This window comes from Cebidichthys violaceus, unplaced genomic scaffold, assembly GCF_023349555.1.
Source record: "Cebidichthys violaceus isolate CVI_PGR_0920_01 unplaced genomic scaffold, fCebVio1.0.p SCAF_11, whole genome shotgun sequence".
Lineage (NCBI taxonomy): Eukaryota > Metazoa > Chordata > Actinopteri > Perciformes > Stichaeidae > Cebidichthys > Cebidichthys violaceus.
In genome coordinates this window covers 3,264,955-3,284,900 of record NW_027176274.1, presented here as the reverse complement: position 1 = coordinate 3,284,900, position 19,946 = coordinate 3,264,955, and the positions used below count along the sequence as shown (strand labels likewise).

General features: G+C 41.2%; 1 protein-coding gene across 1 annotated transcript in view; it reads right to left on the bottom strand.

The window, feature by feature from the left end:
* The window catches only part of LOC137892440 (ephrin type-A receptor 6-like), a 137,688-nt gene that overhangs the window by 39,290 nt on the left and 78,452 nt on the right, over positions 1–19,946 (bottom strand). The window lies entirely within an intron of this gene.

The window sequence follows — 19,946 nt, the reverse complement described above, 5'->3', positions numbered from 1 at the left end:
GTGTGCATGTGTGGTGCGATGGCAATGACTGAACAACAAAGAGGAAAAGAGAGCATTCACTGAGCTCAACTTCTGTGTCTGAAATAAACAGTTATATAGCGCGTGTGTGTGTGTGTGTGTGTGTGTGTGTGTGTGTGTGCGTGTGTGTGTGCGTGTGCATCTGTATGCTTTTAGCTCCGCTGTATGTACGTGCGTACATGTACAGTAACAACATGGGCATCAATACATCTTAGAATATGATGCAAGACTGCATCTTAGCTCTGCAACGCCTCACTAGTGCACAAAAAAAAGCGCAGGATGAAGTGAAATATAAGTGAATGCAGCAACGCTATATATACACACACACACACACACACACACACACACACACTGCAGCCCAAACTCCCAGATCAATAAGCTGAGCTTTAACTCTCATATTTAAACATCCAGAGAAGAAAAGCTAATCTTCAATGCACAATATCACAGCTGAATCCCCACATACGCAGAGGTACCAGAGGAGGTTTGATTTGCCTTCTAACATGGATAACCATCTGAAAAAAGAAAATGTAATCAGGCAATACACACAGGTGCTGTTCATGAAAAATACAATAACTCATACATAAACCCACACAGGAGTGGCTATAGAAAAGACTGAATCCAAATATATGTGTGTGTGTGTGTGTGAGTGTGGTACTTTATTTCCGTAGTGTCACAACAGGACTCTTATAATCATGTGCGTGTATTGTGCCCAGGACAGTTAATACGAGATGCAAGGCCTTGACAAGGCTGTGTGTTACATCTAATATCTCATGTTACATCTAATATCTCATGTTACATCTGATATCTCATGTTACATCTGATATCTCATGTTACATCTAATATCTCATGTTACATCTGATATCTCATGTTACATCTGATATCTCATGTTACATCTAATATCTCATGTTACATCTAATATCTCATGTTACATCTGATATCTCATGTTACATCTAATATCTCATGTTACATCTGATATCTCATGTTACATCTGATATCTCATGTCACATCTGATATCTCATGTCACATCTGATATCTCATGTTACATCTGATATCTCATGTCACATCTGATATCTCATGTCACATCTGATATCTCATGTTACATCTGATATCTCATGTCACATCTGATATCTCATGTTACATCTGATATCTCATGTTACATCTGATATCTCATGTTACATCTAATATCTCATGTTACATCTGATATCTCATGCTACATCTGATATCTCATGTTACATCTAATATCTCATGTTACATCTGATATCTCATGTTACATCTGATATCTCATGTTACATCTAATATCTCATGTTACATCTAATATCTCATGTTACATCTGATATCTCATGTTACATCTAATATCTCATGTTACATCTGATATCTCATGTTACATCTGATATCTCATGTCACATCTGATATCTCATGTCACATCTGATATCTCATGTTACATCTGATATCTCATGTCACATCTGATATCTCATGTTACATCTGATATCTCATGTTACATCTGATACCTCATGTTACATCTAATATCTCATGTTACATCTGATATCTCATGCTACATCTGATATCTCATGTTACATCTAATATCTCATGTTACATCTAATATCTCATGTTACATCTACTATCTCATGTTACATCTACTATCTCATGTTACATCTGATATCTCATGTTACATCTAATATCTCATGTTACATCTGATATCTCATGTTACATCTAATATCTCATGTTACATCTGATATCTCATGTTACATCTAATATCTCATGTTACATCTACTATCTCATGTTACATCTAATATCTCATGTTACATCTAATATCTCATGTTACATCTGATATCTCATGTTACATATGATATCTCATGTTACATCTAATATCTCATGTTACATCTAATATCTCATGTTACATCTACTATCTCATGTTACATCTGATATCTCATGTTACATCTAATATCTCATGTTACATCTAATATCTCATGTTACATCTGATATCTCATGTTACATCTGATATCTCATGTTACATCTAATATCTCATGTTACATCTGATATCTCATGTTACATCTAATATCTCATGTTACATTTAATATCTCATGTTCTACATTGTGCATTTCAAACTCAAATTTCTACTCTCTGCATTGTCGAGCATCAGCTTGTAACGTACTGTATGTCCTATTTACTGTGTCCTTGTCCTACATTTGTGTGAGCACTAAGACTTCTACCAGTTATGCGAGTGTCTTCCTAGTGTGTGTCAAAATGAACCGCCCAGGTGTGGAAATATTCATTCAGGAGTGACAAAGAGTAATTGGTGTTTTATTAGCGAACAGAGTTTGGCAAGATAATGCAATGAACTGCTTGGAATGTCATTCTACGAGAATATTTCAAACCGATAGCCCAAAGTAGAGTCAGAGGACTCCAAAATAAAGGGTTAAAGAAGCATCGTCAAGTCACACGTCATTTTAGTTTCTCAGCAATTGACAGAGAAGCAGAGATGTCAGGTATGTTTACGGGTAATTAACCGTCTGTAGATGGTTTAAAATGAATCCATGTATGTATGGGAATGGATCAAAAGATCTGCAGGGTCTTAGTATTTCAATTGCCACCACTGAGCTAATTTCCCACAGTCCTCTGGGAGACCAAAAGCTACATTGAAAATCACACACTGAGTAAATATATATGCACACACACTGGGCTTTAAGTGGACTGCCTAATGCTGTCTGACTGATAGCAGCCATCCACCTTCATGCGCGATGGAGAAGGAGAAGGGACAATGGTGTTCATAAATCCCAGTCAATGTAGCAGTCATTGCTATGATTGCCTTATCAAAACATGACCATTACTTTGAAATCAAAAGTTAAACTGCAGTTTTGTGGGTTTTTCTTCTCCCAGTGCCAGCTTATAATCTCCAGGAGGCGACACTTAGCGTCTGAGCTGTGAGTCTGTTTTCATTGTTGTATCCGACACTGTAGCTGCAGTACACTGGGTCCTTTCTCCTCTAGTGTTTGAGTGAAATGTTACCGGAGTTCCTGCTCTTCCAGTTTGACTCAACTGGCACGTTTATCTCTGTTTTTGTGTCTGTGTCCAGTCTGTGATTTCTACCTTATAAGATTCCTTTTGCCGTGTATTTGAATGTCCTGAAGTGCTTCGAGAACAACAGAGAAATAAAATGTCTAGTTTTTTTAATAAAACATCTTGTCCAGTCAGATCCAGCTGCCTCTGAAACAATGGGTATGGTTCAGTTCGTTATTATTACATTTCATAATGTAACTGATCCAGATTATAATTGTTGTCTAACATCATTGGAAAAGATTCTAACAGCTTTTACTAAAGCGTGGGTTGGATCCTTTTAATTCAAATAATTAGAAATGTTTGTGAGCAGAGTTAAATTGAACACTGGGAGAAAATATCTGCTATTCATTCCGTTATATATTATATAACAGTAGATATTTTAGCAATGCATGACAGAACAAAGATCTAGACCTTGCATCCTCCACACAGAGCAGCTTTAAACGTGTATCTTCATGATTCTACACATTGTGGTCACAAAACAAACATTTGCCATGAGGTGAAACATTGGCCAAGTCCCAATGTATGTTCTCAAATTCAGCAAACAAAAACACACACACACAGACACACGCGAGAAGTTTATCATGCACCCACTTTTAGTACTGCACATACACACACACATCTGGTCCCACAGCCTCACCATTAGCTCAGTGTGTGTGTGTGTGTGTGTGTGTGTGTGTGTGTTCACTGGGGTGAAACCAAGCCACTGGGAGCATCATTCATTCCAGGCCTGGAACGCAAGGCCAGGGTCTCCCATGAAATAATGCACACACACACACACACACACACACACACACACACACACACACACACACACACACACACACACACACACACACACACACACACACACACACTGTCCCCATGAGGTCAGTCTGATTAGCTGGTTTTGGGCAGGCATACCCTTCACTTCCTGTCAATGACAACATGGGCTGGTAGCCGCTACGCACCACTGACTCTAAATCCCTGTCTCTTTCTCTCTCCTCCTGTTTTTGTCTGTATCTCTCGACCTGACATGTTTCTAGTGTATCTCTACTCCCAGGTCTTTGCAGCCCCACCTCCTCCCCCCCAAAAATCTTCCTCTCGTATAGATGAAACTTTAATGATTCCTTTGGGGGAATTGGCTTGTTGCAGTGGAAAATATATAGACACTGCAATAATAGGATGCAAGGAGGAGAAAATGTTTGTGTTTAGGGAAGGAGGCGCTTTGTTCTGCTTACTCATTCTAGCTCTGTGCAAGGGTTAGTCTAATTTCCTTGAGTGACACAGCACTTGTTTTTTTTTTAATTATTTAGTCTGTACCCTCTCTGGGCTTAACGATTCTCCTTGTCTCACTATGTTAAGTGTTACATACTTTTAAATACGCAGGTGTTATTTGAGGTTAAATGGTTCTCAACCATGTGTCAGTTAACTTTGTGCTGACATGGCATCGCTTGAATGGGTGACGAGTAGGTTAGTAAGCTGGTCTCAGACACACTGCATCTTTACAAAATAAGAAATGTTGTCGTTTTCTAAACAATTTTTTTTCCCCCCAATAGGTTTGCATATATTTCAGATGATGGACCATGTTATTGGCCTGAAGTTTAGGTATGAGCCTCTTATAAAGTAGACAGAGGACCAGCTTTGGTTTTTATGAACCCCCCCCCCCCCCACCTCCTCTGTCTCCATTCCTTCATGTCTCTCTGGGCTCTAATCACACAGGGGACCGTCATCCTCACTCTGTCTTTTAATCCTTCAGTCTCCCTTTTTCTCAAACTACATTTTCTTTTTCTTTCGCTGTCCGTCAACCCCCCTCAACACATTCCTCTGTCCCTTGGCTTTTTTGGTTGATAAATCCCTAAAGATGTTCCAAGACAGCTCGCTTGGACACGTTTCGCTTCAGAGTTGTGCGACGCTTCCTCTGCGAGCATTTCATAAAAATCCCATCAAATATGATAACTAAAAAATAAAATCACTTAAAAGACTGGGTTGCAGGGGGGGGGGGGGGGGGGGGGGGGGGTTTACTCACTATCTGCACCATTAAAGTTGACATCATTGTGCTTCATAAAATGTCCCCAGTGTAAATGTCAATATTTGAATGTTTTAGATACATAAATAGGAAAATGTCGAAATATGACATTTTCCAATGAGACTGTTGCTTGATAGAGAAAAGTACGCCTGAGATAAAAAGAAGAAAATTGCTTTCTATCCCAGAGGAACATAATCTTACTTACTTCTATTAATATTCTCACTTCTTTCATTGTTTGCGCACGCATTGTAAAGGGTAAATATTGTATAACCGTGTAACTTTAATCTTATATTCCTATTTTAGGTTTACTTTGTAACATCTGCCTTTGGGACCACAGATGAAAAATAGCCTCTTGGCTAACTCTGGCGCATTTACAGCAACGTTTTTATTAATGTGCACTGTCGCCTTATCAAATAAACCAATAAATAAGCAACTTTATGACAGTCTGACACGGCTTCATTCTTTGTGCTTCTATGTGGCTCTTTACAAGAATCTTCACAGAATAGTGTACACATCACGATGAGTGACCAGGCAGGGGTGGACTGTCTTACTCAAGGACACTTTGACAGGGAAACCTTCTGGTAACAGGACTGTGCAGTCTGTGGGGATTTACTGCCAGCGAGGCATGCGTGTGAGTTATGTGTCATCCATCTGTGGTTCTGTTGCACGCGCGAGCACAGAACCGTCGCACACGAAGTGGTGAATCGCCTAATTGATGGCCATTTAATGTCCACACACACACACACACACACACACACACAGGAACTAACAGATGTGCTTTCTCCGTGAGAATTAGACAATAGCAGATACCTGGCCATCAGCAGCCTCTAATGAGTTAATAGTGTGAGAATCAATAATGCGTAAGGTGTCTAAATGGAAATAAATGCACAACGGAAAAAAACTAAACAAGAAGCTTCTCCAGAAACTGTTCTTTCTTGTTTCTTTTCATCCATGGATTGTCCCTCAAGCTCTTCTGATTGTATTTGACCTTTTACACTGTTTGTTGGTTGTTACATTGGTTGACCAGTGTACTACTCATAGGCCATTCTATACAAAGACAATAATCCGACAGATGCAGCATAAGCAACCAACAGTGGGATGTTGTTGACCGATCAAGTCAATCAACTATAAAATCAATCAACTGTTCTTCTCCTTTATCTCTCAGCTTGTGCTTCTCTCGCAGTACTTTAGTTTCTGAAGTCCTTCAGCATTGGCCTCCATTGCATTTGTTTGCTGACGATACAATTTTACAATGCTACCCTCAAATGTTACTGCTGAACCTGCAATTGGTTATGAAAACTTATATTCTGAAGGTCAGACGCAGTATTTTTGTCCAAATCTGAAACGGACTGCTTACCTCTCCCAAAATACAGTATATTTATTATTCAACATAAATAACAGAGCCTAGAAGGTAGCAATTTAACATATTACTAAACTGTAGACTGGATATCATAACTTTATACACTCGTACTTCAGCATTTGATATTGGGGAGTAGTGTGCTGTGGCATGAAGTCAAAGGCCAAGTATGGCACTCCCTCTTATGGATTATTGCTTAAATATCCGGTTTGACTCAATGTTTTATAAAAAAACGTATCTATCAAATATACTTCAATTGTATCCTTAAAAATGTGTATAGCAGAAAAAAAACTGTCTAAAGTAGAGGAACGTCTCTATAAATGCATTATTCAGAACAATGGACTGACTGGTTCACTTTATAAATATTATAGTAATACAACACCAGTTAAATTGCTACCAATGCAACGGCAGGGTTTACAAATCCGTCCGTAGGTTTACACATCAAACTCATTTTTCCACCATGTGACGCCAGAGGTGCTCCGCAGCACTGTACCGACACTGAGCTCTGCCAGACGCCACTTTAATCTGAGTTCAAAGCAATGTGAGACAATTAACTGAGCTCCAAAGAGCCCAAACAATACGTGAGAACAATATTTCACATTTGGAAACAAACAACCTGGATAGTCCTGCCAACAAACGCCAACTGCAACTGATCTGTGAACTAGCCAACAGGAGTACAGTAAATACACTATACATATGCATTACATAGGCAACACACACATTGGCAACCTAACTTGAGCCACTATTGTTGTAGTTCTTGCAACAAAAGTTAAATTGCTTTTACTTTCAGAGTTGATGACATCTATTTGTGTAAAGGGGTGTCTCTTAATGATGGATACAGACTTAAGAGCTGCACATAGCTGTGTTCTCCAGCGTGAGTTTGTTCCCCTATAGACGGTTTATAGGCGCTATATATCAGAAGGCTTTCAATGGTAATCGCCAATGATGCTGCAATCCCAACTCATTTAGGTCACTACACTATAGCCCAAGCCAGTTTGATGGAGCTATAGTCATTACGTCTTGTGCGTGTGTGTGTGTGTGTGTGTGTGTGTGTGTGGGAAAGTGTGTGTGTGTGTGTGTCTTACTCAGCATTATCACTCCATTGCAGGTGCAGGGTTTTTCACACAGCCCTCTCTTTCTGTTGTGAGTCTGTAATGCATGCGTGTGTCTGCATGTGTGTGTGTGTGTGTGTGTGTGTGTGTGTGTGTGTGTGTGTGTGTGTGTGTTTGTGTGTGTACAGTGCTATTTGCACAATTGCAAACGCAGCACTCCACTCTTCTAATACATACAGTGGTCTCTCCTGACAAGTGCACTCAATCATGCTAATTTTTCACGAATACAGCATTATTCAACTGGCGCGGACAAAACTGCGAGTTTACCGCCGTAAACTTCTGTGAAAGGTTGAGGAGTTACGAGGACACTTGTATTTGGCTTTCAGGTTAATTCATGCAAACTTTGAAAAAAAGATTCATCAGATTATTAGTTAAAGAGGTTAAATCAATTTTTTTTGTAGCTACACAATGATGCCAAAACCTTCCTCGCTACTAAAACTTTATGTTTTAAGTACAAATTCTGTCTTGTGCCATGCTGCAATATTTAACAATGCCTTTGCAGACCTGATTAATTATCACCATTAAAGTGATAATTAATCAGGTCTCAGCTTTCTGGCGCTCCGCTCAGTCAACTGCTTTCATTTCTATGATTTGCAGGATAGTACAGTATAATATTATAGAAGGGGACTTGGGCACGCCATGATGTCTTACCGTCATAAACGGTCAACTACACACACAGTATATCATACATATTAACAGCAATGCATACAAAAGTAAAGGCAAAAAGACCAGAATGAATTTATACAAAGTCTTTTGTGTATGACATGGGTGGACATTATGAAAAAGGTGTAGTTAGGGTGAAGCTACAGTTCACTGTTTCAACTCTTTGCCTCTTTTCAACCAGCTGCTCTTTATAAAAAAAATATAAAATAACTTAACCAAAGGAGCTGGGTGCAGTCTTAAATTGACGGGTTCATGGGCAGACCGGTTTTTCTATGTGGAGATTAATAATATGTGTTGAAAAGAGTTGAAGACAGTGGGAGCCAATCGTGTGTGTGTGTGTGTGTGTGTGTGTGTGTGTGTCTCCTCGTTCTCCTTGAGGACTTAGGAATGAATCTATTCAAAGTCAGGAGAGCCAGAGAACAAACAGCATTATGCACACACTCAAAGAACTCACTGTGGCACACTACACACAAGCACCCACCTCCCCCCCCCCCCCCCCCCCCCCCCCAAAGCACTCAAAGTGATGGGTGAGCTCGAAAGTTTGTCCGCGTTACCAAGTGTGTAAAACCAAACACATATTTACCGCTGAGACCTTCTTCTCATCGGCTCAATAAAGATGAGAGGAGCTTCACAGCGCAGAGCGACTATAAAGAGATTGGAATTATACCGGCGTTTCAGTCTTCCTGTGGACACCGAGCACTTGAATGCAACAACAAAACCCAGTTTTGGAAATACATTTTGTGAATTATGCGCTGTGGTGTATAGCAGTGTATTAAAAAAAAAAGTCCCCTAAGTTCAATGGTACTGTACTTGCTACGCCCACATGTTGGGGAAGTAATTTAAAAAACAACATTTGCAATGACAATAAAAAAAAACCATTGTAATTGAAGGTAGTCTGGGTTTTGCAGATGATCCAAAATCAACACTCTGTGTGATGATAGGTTGGGGATATGGGGCACGGTTGAAAGAATTACTGATGATTTCACACTATAGTCAAGAGAGAATGTTGTATCCGCGAAAAGTGTCATGTCGAATTAAGACTGAAAATGCATCTGTAAAAAGTAATCTTACATTTCCCACCAAGGACCGAATTATATTTCAAAATACACCGACACGTAAATTACAACACGTTAGCAAGATCTGAATGCTAAATGAACTTTTACCCAGCAGCACAAAGACGATATAGTGCCGTCTCGTCCTTCCTCACCTCCGCTATCTTCGCCTTTTCTGAAAACTGTCCTCCTTTATTCCTGTTCTCTTTCATCTGCTTGTGTCCTACTTCAAAGGTTGCTGTCGTGATTGCAGACTGGGGAGCAGAGAGAGAGAGAGATGCTGTAGGTACACAGTCGATAGACCGGAGAAGAAGAGGAAGAGAGGTTGAGTCGGAGGGCTAGGGTTACACCGGGAGTGAACACCTTCAAAGCAGCGCAGATTGTTACTCAAAGCACATCGGCTCCTTTGGTTTGCTGGCAGCTGGTAAGTGACAGCGAGTCACATTTGGTCCCAGTTTAACTGCTGTATTCTATGTTAGTGTGAATCTACGGCTGCTAAGTCCTGCAATATCAATAAGTAATGCTAAATATACGTTGCACACTATTTGGCACCGTGGTTCTTGTGCGGTACGAAGCCATTTACCCCTCCGCTGCAGAATGTCCACACAGACATGAAGCTGTTATAATATAATAAATTATAATAAATCACAGTCATTACAGCTAAAGCAATGCAGCTGTTTATTTATCAATAGGAAATATAAATCGCCACATGTTGAAGTCAAAAGATGAGCCGGGCGATACGTTGCATCCATCTGCTAGTGTGAGGAATAATTGTCACGTCATTAACGTGCCATGTCCTTCACGTGTTTTTGGACTAGTGTACAGGAGACACGGCAAACCAGGAGCGGGGTTTTGAAGTTCCTTAGATTTGATCGCTTCTCACATTATCGTATAATAAGCAACGTGTGTGGGTTGGCTTTCACACGTACATCAATGCATTCTAATAATACCGAGCGCATCCATGAGCAACTGAGGCGCGCGGTACGCATACACACGCGTAAAGACGTCCTACATGCGTGCACTATGACATATATATATATATATATATATATGTATATATATGTATATATATATACACATGAGCACGTGTACATCTTGGATGTAGGGGTGACATGTGAACAGTGTCCTGAGCTGGAATGCAGCAGGGATGGGAAGTGAAGCCACGCAGTGCTTTCGTATCTAGTTCAAGTACTTTGGTGAACATCTGCTTTAACATTGTTCGCCGTTAGCAAGCTGTCTTTGCCGCGTTGATGTCTGAGGCGGTCACACAAGAGAAGCCAACGTGGAGGAAGCTATCTGTCTAGCTTATTTAGCTTTGGACAGGTCTTTTGTAGCAGTTAGGGCTGAATTAATCCTTTGCCGTTTCACTACTTTGGAGAGAAGGACGAGTTTTGTGGAAAGAATCGTCAAGTAAACATCACACAGACGATAACCGCAACCACAGCGGCTCCGAATGTCACGGGTACAAAGTCACAGATCAAAATGAAAAGACAAAAGAATGATTTCAAGGACTACTTGTGTGTGCAGGCTTAAAATCTAAAGTGGACATAATCCATATTTTTATAATGGATCATAGCGCTTGTATGCGTAAAGCGTTGCTTGCAATGACGAGCCCATAATAATCCACCAACTCTGCAGTTCCCTTCAGTGTTTTTAAGCTCTCTGCTTTAGTTTCTAATTGATCTGTTTCTGGTGATTGCAGGTTTAACAAACTCATAGCAGCGACTGAGAATCTTCATAAAAAGATAATAAGTTGAACTTGAGTTTTGATTGCGTTGTGAAACTACGTCACCAGCTATACTGTAGTGCTAAATAGTGTTCATAGTAATCATGTTTAGGTAAACAGGAGAACAAAACATGAAGAGCTAACGCTTCATTGCGTCCAGTAATAAGAGCTGAAGCCTGACCCGATGCGCTTGGCAGGAATGAGTGTGAAGATGGTGAGATGATGCCAGTGAGGTGAATATGATGGGATCGGTCACCCCTGGGTGCTGCGGTCACTCAGATGGTGGGGCTGGAAAGGACCACAAAGAAACCACAACACTGGTGTTCGAGGATGTAAAACTTCAGCTCGTGTTCTGTTACAATCGCAGTGATGGAAAGGGATTGATCTCGATTCCAGAACCAAAGGTAACTTCTGCGTTTTATCGGGCAACGGTTTTCTTATTGCTTTCAAAAGTTCAGCAGCCCTGGAGAGAGAGCCCTCAAGTAGCAAAAAAGAAATAAGCTATTGCAGATTTAACTTGTGTTATTTACAATTGTATGCTGCCTGTTCAAGCTAGTCGTGTGGTCAGTTGTGCAATTTGATCAAACGGCAATAAATATTTCCCCATACAGGGAATCATATGAACCAGCTCATTCAACTTTCAACATTTTTCCTCTTGCTAACGCTAACATATATGAGCATTGATTGAGCGAGCGAAGAGTGATGAAGATGCTGCTGCAGAAGTTTAGCCATTGTGTGTGTCGGAGCGATCCGTGCAGAGCTCCCCACCATCCAGCGGGAGCAGACGGGTTCATTAGTGACGCAAACAAGAGCTGATGAAATTTCCATCTCCACCATTTTCCCAAGGTATCGTCGCTACATAACTAATGAGACAAACAAACGAACCCGCTGCTTTGAGAAAAGGAGGGTGATGTGTGAGTGTTATTCCACGTATTCCAATTTAACTTGAAAACAATCACACAGTTGTTTAAACTGGTTGTTCTGGAATACAAATGATTTTCCTAATACTGGACCATTTAACTGGGTTGAAGAGGTGAAATTAATTCAAATGGACTGACCTTAATTTGTTTGATTTTAAGTGACTTGTTGAATAGATGGGGGGGGGGGGTGTCAGAATGAGTGAGTGGGAGGTCCGCAGCTGCTCGGTGACAGGATAATTACTGACATTGCCCACGAGCAGCGACAGTACAGAGGTGTAATCTCTCAGATCGTCCCCCAAAATTATCTGCATGAATTATTACAAAACACATACGACATTGTAATCACATTTTCCAAAACACCTTCACATTACAAATTAGATCCGTGTTTATTTTGGGTAAAACTCCTAACTTTGTGAAAATAACACCTTCAACACTTTTTTTTTTTTTTTTTTTTGCTGTAATGACAAACTGCAAAAGTCTTTCATGCTGCAAAGTGTTGATACACTCATTCTCCCCCAGGTAACACTTTCACGGAGCGTAGCGAGTCTTTCATCTTGTCCTTCACTGATCATCGTAAGCGCTGTATTGCAGACCCAGCGTGGCGCTCGGGGGACAGCGCGAGGGCTGCAGCACAACACAAAGTGCAACCTCGGAAAAATGTGATCGGACCGAAATAAAGTGTTACGTGGATTCACGCGAGCCGTTCATTGGCCGGACACTCAACTGAATCGCCTCGTGAAAAACCAGAGCATAGCGTCCAAAAGCAACTCATCACTGAGTGGATTAGAGAGTGAACGTTTTTGATGACAGTGAACGCTATCAGCTAATATGTTGCGTAAAAGAGGGAATAATACAATGTTTACGTCACAACTTTGACAAGAGTTAGGATTATTCGTATTCTACCATCCAGTTTATTATATACATTTAATTACAGAACTTGTTGTGTATATTATGTGGAACATATACTGTATCTGCAGGCAAACACTAGAACACAATATAAACTGCTATGAATAGTTTTTCAATTAAATACCTGCTGTCAAAAAAAAAAAAATATGATTGTATAATGGAGAAATAATGAGTACTAATAATATTAAAATCACAGTAATTGTAATCCCTTAATTGTCATTTATTTCCTGTGTTATCAGGCTTCAAGAACAACTTTTCTTCACACTTTAGGGCACTGATCATTATCACGCTGCATTGGTATTATAATGGTGGCGGGGTGATAGAAAAATATGCAAACAAAGTGCAAGCTATCGGAAATATTGATTTTGTAAGACAAAAATAAATAAATAAAAAAATCAGACGGGGGAGATAAAAATAAAAAAACACATTTGAAACATGACAGTTTACAGATTATTGTAGAGGGAATAAAGCTACACAGCGTGATTAAAATGGGGCCTTTAAACTTCAGCCTTAACGCAGTAAATCCATGCAACACAGCTGTCTTAACACAGTAAAGTATAATGGCATGTAGTGACGGTGCTCATAAAGATGAACACAGACAATTCAAACATACACATTGCCTTTATGTAAAAGTGTGGGAGAGAAAGATAGACGAGGGAGAGGCAGAGAGAGAAGATAAAAAAAAAAAAAGAAAGAAGATAAAGGCACATCAGCAGGATAAACACTCTGATAAATCACTGTAGCGGCGGAAAGCTGTCGAATAAATTTATCCCATCCCATTGTCGTCCCCCCCCCCACCCCTGTATCTCTCTCTACAGTTGGCATCAAAAGCGGCTGCATGTGTGTGTAAGAGAGAGTGATGATGAAGATGACCCTGGTACTGAATAGTTGCATTGATGTATACAGCAGCGTAAGACGTGTGCACACGCACACAACAGCCACGACACTGTGACGCAACATATTCCCGTGACAAATCTTCACACACACACACACACACATGCACGCACGCACACGCACACACACGCACGGCACTGGGTAATTGTGATCCCCTGGGGTCAAACTCTGGGCTTGGGTGCCAAGGGCGAGAATTCCTCACAGAGAGGCCGATAAATCAACCGTTAATAAGCCAGCAAGCACGGAGGCTGTATTTACGACCGCTCTCTCCACAAGGCCAGTGCCACCAAACCCAGCTGTGGTCACACACACACACACGCACGCACACACACACACACACACACACACACACACACACACACACACACACACAAACACATATACTTCATCTTTATCAGACAGAAGACCCCCAAGATACACGTGCCCATATAACTGTATGTCAAGGGAGGAAAAAAACAACTTATAATGTGATATATTCAGCATTTTTCATCAGTGACTCCTTTTTCCTATTAACCCATAATGGAGAAAGGATCGCAGCTAAATCTACCCCACTGACACACACACACACACACACACACACACATAGTGGATTTCAGCCATCTCAGGCAGATCTACAATGGTAGCAGCCGGAGCTCAGCACAGCCCAGCTGAGAACAGTATTGATTCATCCATAGGAAAGTCACCTTCCCCTTCACCCCGCCCCCGGCTGGCGCCTCAGGAACCCCGGTCATTCCACTCAGCCAATTTGTATGGCTGTTGTTGTTATTAGTGTTTCTCCGGCGCAGCGCTTTGGTCTTGGGGCACGGACACACACGGCTTTATGATGCCGCGCCTAATAAACATCATTGTGATTTTCCCAGGCTAGTAATTAAGTGTGGGCCTAATTTGTCATAGTTAGTTAAGAGCGTGGCGCGATGCCGGGCGAGGGCTGCCTGGGAGGGGCACGCCGTGGCTGAGAAGGGCAGGAGTTTATCACACACTGTTCATTTATAGCCAGTGCTGCATAATTACGCCGGTGCCGGCTCGGGGGCATGGCAGAGGGCCATCGCAGATCAAGGTGGGCCAGAGGTTTTCCTATATATATAATCTGACTTAGACAAGTTTGCGCACATAATGCTTTCAATATTTTGACACTTGGGTGTTTAACAACCAATAGCAACTTTAATTCATTCTAGAAGAAAGATTCTCTTGTCTCAGGTGAATGAAAGTTACCCGGAGGGTGTAATAGAGGGTGTCGTAAGCTGTACAGATGAGTCTATAGATAACATGACTTTACTGGTCATGATCAGTACATACGTGCGCATTGATACATCTAAACAAATTAATAGTAATCCCTTTCCTGAAATTGACAAAATCTTGATGTAAGCGGGTATAGAGTTGGGCTCTGATTGCTTTATTCCCAGTATTACTTTCTGTATCAGTCGGAGTCATTTTGCTGGTTCTTATTGGCTGTGTAAGGCAACGCGGACTTCCAATTGGAGAAGGAAGAAATGAATAAGTTCAACCCCCTCTATAGGTAGAAGTTAGACTGTACTGAATAAGAAAAACAAATCGGGTGCTACTGGAGTTGTAGTTCAACTAAAACAAGTGGTAGTTGGTAACTTTGTCTTACAACACTTATTTGAAGAAAAAAAAGAAGTGATCTGAGGACCTGAGCGCCAAGAGTCAACCTCTTTAGGCGGCGTCTTGGCTAGGTTTTTGAGATTCCCTGGAGATACCCTTAGATTTAGGATTTTGGTCCGCCTCCTTAACCAGAGGAGGCGGACCAAGATCACCTTCTGCCATTCCTTCATCACCGGAGCACACCAGTGTGGTCGGAGTGTTAAAGCCCGCATCTTATTACTTGACTTTTCTGTCAAACCTGAGGACATTTTGGAACCGACAGCGACTCGACACTGACCTGTCTGACCTGACCGCAAAACAAATGAGCAGAGTTCAACTTAAATGAGCGGATCAAAGAGAATCCGGAACTCTGTTACGCTTCAGGGACATTTAAAAACAAAAAAAATAGATGTGTCAAGGAATTCATGCTGTGTGTTCCAACTGCTGAAACAATTATTGTCGCACTGAATACATTACGTACAGCATCCACTGGTTAACACTAAAGAGACATTTTAAACTTGGCTCCACTTGCGTTCTGTCTTCGTCACTTTCTCTTTTACCCCTTCCTACGGACTTATGTATATATATTTCAGTGTGTGAACCCTATGTTGGTTATATTTACTTTGCCTAAAAACATATTAAATGTGCCGACATACCAGCGTTTATTCTGTGACCTGTCTGTTAAGCTGAGAACACGTAAACGCCCTCTTGTCTGATTCAGTGTTTTGGATTGTTGCCTTTCTATTTGTCTCTCTTTCTCAACATGCCATCTTGAAAACGGTGTGTGAATGTGTCAAAGCATCGAGGAGCAACAAGGAGCTCATTACCTTTTTTTACAGACTTTAAAGTAAAACTGCAATAAGCCTGAAGAGAGGAACGTGACTCATATAACCAAGTGAATCATTTTGGGAGATATTGTGGGTCCAGAAAAGAAAAAAAAAAAAAAAAAAGACGCTATAATGGGGACACATTTGTAGTGCCAGTGGTGATAAAAGTTTTGTAGTGTAGGGATTGTTGGATGCTAAAACATTTCATGCACATGCTCTAAACAAAGATTGCTGTTTTTTTTTTATGGAGTAACCGAACAAAATGTTGAAAAAATAGCATTTCCATTTCCACAGAGGTTGTTTTTCAATAAGGAGTCAGAAATAAGGAGTTTGGCATGTCAAATAAAAAAAAGACATAGAACTGCAGAGAGGAATGTCAGCGTCAATATTCGAGAAATGCTCGAGACCACCACTTTCCCCAGTTGGTTTCTGATATTAGCAAATTTGATATTCATCACGAACATAAAGAATAAAGGGGGACAAGGCTTAAGCTCATAGAAGCAGATCCTCCAGAGGGGCTCCAGTTCTGCATTCTTCTTATTCCTTTAAGAATTCATTCAAATAGGTTTGATTATAATTCAAGGCTGTCTCCCTTTTTATATTTCAGATACTCATGTCTGGTAACCAATAAAGAGCCACAGTCCAAGCACAGAGCCAGAGGAGATCATGCTGTCACTGTTTAAGCTCCAACACCTTCACACAATCCTCTCAGTCTCAGGTCAGCGACACGTTTAAAAAAAATAATAAAACAAACTGTAACTGTCACTCCTGTGAAGTCTGGCATCTTCATAGTTTGACTACTTATTTATTCCATTTCTTAATTCTACATGTTTAACCATTCCTTAGAATGGATTTAAACCTGAGCTGAGTATTAGACTACCCACAGTGGACTACAATGACTCTATATGGTCTCTTGATATATAATCCTGACACTACAATACTGTGGGGGATAAGCACCCAACGTGTCCAGGTTTGCCATAGAAACATGATTTCTATTAATCTTTCATCACTTCACCCCCATTTCTGCACACCATTAACTCCGAAACCCTCTGTGTGCACGACGCAGCTTGGCAAGCGCATTTTCAAATCAATTGAGTTTCTTGACGAAGTCTCAGATTATGCACGGTGCTGGCATATCCGTGTGGTTTGCACCGTTTACTGGAGAAAGTAGACGACGGCTGAAGGCGATGAAGATGCTGATGGATAAAAAAAAAACCGAGGCGACCGGTGCTGTATGGGAGGCATTACACACGGGTCTGGTTCGTATGCTCGGTTCCGTTTAGCTGTGGTAATAACACTAGCATGACATCACCGTTAACCCTGAAGTCACGCACGGGTTAGTTACTACATGCAGACGTGCACACTTCCATGTCGACTCTGATTTAGTGGTTGGTGGCATAATGTGTTTGCACAAGTTCTACATCAGCCTGCAGGTGAGTGAAACAAAATGGAAATGATCTGGACTCTCGCAGTCAATGCCAAGTCAATGAGCAGCACTCCCCCCCCCCCCCCCCCCCCCCCCCCCCCCCCCAGCTCCTCCCACGTTATTCCATATCATCACGCAGATCCCAGGTTGTTAGTTTTACCCACCGGCGTTTCATCTACAAAAGACCGTCTGATTAGAGTCTCTCAAGTTGCAGCGAGAATATTCCGATGCGTCGCCGCGACGGAGAAAGCCGATCTGTCTCTGATTGCTTTCAGTGACACACACAATTATCCAGCTGCTTCCTGTGATTAAAGGAACACGCCTGTTTCTAGGCCATTTCCACCTTCTCCTTCTCCGCCTCTTTCTCCTTTGCCTCTTCCTGCAGACATCCACCTGTCCACCCCCTCTCACCAGGCTTACATTATGAAATACAGCTATTAATCTGAGCTCACCCCTGCTCATAGGTTGTATATATACACACAGACAATGTTTTTTTTCAGATTCATTAAATTGAACCACACATATACATTACCATACACAAACACATATTAGACATTCATGACATTGACTCATCTCCAAGGCATGTTTTCGATTTTGAGTGTGAAACTTACAGAACTCAACTTTTCCTCTATTTAACAAGACAGCTACTAACGCAGAACAAAGTTCGGGCAACTTGACCCTTGACCCTAAACCAACTCCATGTGAGATGCAGAACATTCTATCTTGTCTGTAAAGTTGTAAGATGACGTGAGATGAGTTAACTTCTCAATTCAACCGAGTTTAAGAAAAAAACATATTGAGGTATGCTCAGTGAAGACCTGGTAAGATACTGTATATAGACAACAGTAGTTGAGCTTCATGCCTGATCAATACAGGTTGAATTGCTGTATGGCCGGCAGTCACATGATCAATGCTGAATCACAAATTAGAAAGCTTTACCCAAAGTGCCTTACAAAGGTAGAGTATGTGAGAGTGGTTGAGTGGATACTTATCTTTACAACGGTTTGTATTGTTGTTCATATATCACAGAAAAGACTATTTGAGTCATCTAAGACGCATAACAATCCGGAGTCATGTAACTTTCTTCAAATCAGAGAAAAATGATGTTTCTGGAGATTTTTTTTAGTATAAGTGCATGCTGTTTAGTACCACAATAAACTAGAAGCATTTATAAAGAACTTAAAGTGCCAGTGAGTAGGATTTTGGGGATCCACTGGCATAAATGTAATATAATATTCATAGCTATGTTTTCATTAGTGTATCGTCACACGAAACTAAGGATTGTTCTGTTTGTGTTAGCTGAGAATGAACCCTTCATATCTACATGTTGAGTTGGTCCTCTTCCACGCCATACTGCACCGCCATGTTTCTGCCATGCTCTCTGGCGAGGGCCTGCAACCTCACGCTAGATGCCACTAAATCCTACACACTGGTCTTTAAACTGAACAGTGAACATGCATTTAAAAAAATAAATAAATCCAGTTTTAGTTTTCCCATTGCACAAACACAAGTGCAGAGATGCGTCTGTGTGTCTGCATCTTTTCCCCCCGCACTCTCTTTATCGCCTGCCCACATTTCTTGTTTACCCTTTTCTTTTCATTCTGCCAGCCCTTCTTTGCTCTTTCGATTGTCTCGTCACTCAAACATCCTCCCTTTCTCCCCTTCTCTTCTTCTCTGCTTCCATCTTTCACCCTTTTCTTCTTCTCTGGCATGTCATCGGTCTCTGTCCAGCTCTTCTTCTGCTCTCCCTAACGTCTCTCTTCCTCTTTTATTTACCTCTCAGGCTTTCTCCCTCATTAGCCTTCCCTTCCTGACCCAGTCACCTACTTTTGGGAAGGCACCCTGAGTTCCCTTAAGCAAGGCAGCACGTGACAATCACATTTCTTGTCTGATGTCTGCTATGCCGATGTCTATTTTGTGCGAGTAAACGCTGGGGAGGATCGGATGATTTTGTGTCCCACCCGGAGTTCCGAGGTGCAGCTTACAGATGGTTACGTTCCTGCAGGTGATGACCGTCAGAGCTTCTACGAGTTGGTGAAGAAAAAGTTGGTAGATGGATCATGGCAGACGTGAACCTCCCAGAGGTGTAAACTTATAAGTCTGCCCGATCACGGCGGTGCCACGTTCCTGGTGCCGACTTCAAGAACTGCAAATGCGCTCGTGATTTCCCCAGACTCCTTTTCTCTTTCTCCAAATATGAGGAGATTTACTCCAGACCAAGACACTCCCCTGCTGTTAATCCTTGTGCTTTATAATTCTCCACACATAGTCTCAGTGCATGTGTGTGTGTGTATGTGTGTTATAAAGAATGATGCTTGTGCATACATCAGATATGCTTCACTGTATAAATCACAAAATATTGAAAAGGTTACGCCTGACAT